Genomic DNA, 2,454 nt, shown 5'->3' on the forward strand with positions numbered 1-2,454 from the left:
TTTTAGTGTAATAATTTTACACTCTCCAATAGTGTTGATTTAACACTGGTGAATTTACTGTGTGGGCTTAAATCTGTGACTGGAAACATACATATACTTTCAAGGTATGTAAGGTGTCTTAAAGTGCCTTTATTCAAACATAATTTTGGAACATCTCTCGTGGTCTGGTCATCATTTCAGACGGTGTAAATGCTGGTGGCTGTGTTAAAATAAGATATAAAACAATGTAATAACAAAGTTTTCATTGGTGAGCGATAATATTTGGCACGAACAAGTGTTTGAGTTTCATACCTTTGCTGTCTAGTCAAAAGATTCTGTTTGGGAGGAAAAAAACCCTGCTCTTTAAATTTAGATACATTTCTATTAGTCTATTCATTATTAATATTCATAATGTTTAAAATTACAAAAATTTAAAAAATGGTAAAACAAAGTAAACAAATAAAATAAAAATGGATGTGCCTTTTCTTGTTAAAACATTTTATTTGTTGTTGTTGTGTTTTTTTGGACAGCAGTATCTGGTCTGAAGGGAACAGGGAGCAAGTTAATTAAACACGTGAAGCTTTTTAATTGACCAGTCTATGGCAAGAATGGGTTCATTTGTTCCAGGTTCCAGGTTATAATTGCAATTTGAAATCTTCAACAGCAGCCGTGGTGTTTTAAAAATAACCCTCTTACAGAAGAGGGCTGTGAAGATAAAAATGCCGCTTGCCTTTTGTGACGGTGCAGAGCTGCTGGACACTCACAACCAATGAGCGGGCGCACACATAGGGCCATGGTGAGATTTCTCACATGTCTCCCCCACGCTGACCTTGAGCGAGACAATAAAAGGGGATCAGTCCCTGCCCCTTGGGCCAAGCCACAGAGAGCTTTCAGCTTTCAGAGGTCAGTACCTTCTGCATGTGTGCTCCACTGCTGCTGACCACCCTAGGGAACTCCAGCTTAAGGAATTTTATTTACACTACTACTCAGTTGGTTTAAGAATTCACGGTTTTTAAAGTTGATAATACGTGCATGGAAGTGTTTTAATGTACTTGTAAGTTAAATAAGAGTGGAATAATATCTGAATGCTTGCAGGTGTGTGTGAGAGCTGGTCTGGGGCCCGGAGCATTAACTATGTCCCGCTTCATGGAACTGAGGGAGTTTGGAGACGCAGCTCCATTTCTCCGCAAAACCAACCTGGAGCAGCTGGCAGCACAGGCTCATGCCTTTGACGGTACTGTCCACTATGCTTTCCCATTACTAACCTGAGTCTGGATTCCTCCACAGATTTTTTTTTTTTTTTTTTTTTTTGTAGCAACAGAGCTGCGTAGAACCTAAAACCACACTCAAGTAAAAGTGCTGTAAAATAATAACTCAAGAAATGTAGTGTGTTGAGTAAAAGTGCTAATAATATTAACTACAGAGTAACTCATAAAACTTCAGTGGAACCTTGTAGTTAATCCAGTGTCTATCAACAGAGAAACTGAATTTTAGATGGATTTATTTTTCACTTTCTTAGATCAAGATCTAAAGTCCAATGTAATTTAATTAAATGACACACAAAAAAGTGATGAGTAACTAAATACAAATGGCTAAAGTGTAACTAATAGAATAAAAATTAAATCCCTTTACTATATTCGAGTAGATGTTTCATGATATACAAATACTAAGGAAAGTACAAAATCATCTGTATTTTAAGCAAGTCATAATTTCTAATTAAAAGACAACGACCAAAATACTAAACCAGTTAGTGAACAGCTTTCATGCGTATTAAATTAAAAAGGTGGAATTTCAAAGTGGTGCACAGATAAAATGTGTATTGAACTGGAGTTATTCTTCTTTCATAATGTATTACTGTGTGGAGATACAAGCAACTTACTGAAAGAGAATTTAATGAGTAAATGCTACAGAGTGCATCTACAAAACGTGCTATTCATTGTTTGAATGTGGTCCTGTGTCTGTGTGCAGGGAAGAAACGAGTGTGGATCCCAGATGAGAAGGAAGCTTATATTGACGTAGAGGTGAAAGAACTGGATGGGAACAAAGCCATTGTTGAAACCAAAGATGGGGAGGTTAGTAACAAATAATGTAGGTGTTTCACTGTACAAATGTGAGCTAATGTTTTGTCAACATGTGAATGCTAGTATTAAACTGATGTGTGTGTTTTTACTATTTAATAAAAAATAAAATGATGGAATAGAATAATATATTTGAGCATTTCTTAATTTCACAGAAACATAGTGTCAACCTAAATGCTTTACAGATATAAAATAAGTGTTTCGTCACATTGGCAGTTCATGCCTATATAAGGCCATGGCGTTGGAAATCTAATACAATATGTTTGAGTCCAGTTGTGTAATTAACAAATGAAGTCAAAATAATATTTCTATTTCAGTATGAAGTATATAATTTATTATTACTATAAAACCTCATCAATTGTTGATTTGCTTTGCTCAGTTTTTAACAGTAAAACAA

This window comes from Hoplias malabaricus, chromosome 5 (assembly GCF_029633855.1).
Source record: "Hoplias malabaricus isolate fHopMal1 chromosome 5, fHopMal1.hap1, whole genome shotgun sequence".
Lineage (NCBI taxonomy): Eukaryota > Metazoa > Chordata > Actinopteri > Characiformes > Erythrinidae > Hoplias > Hoplias malabaricus.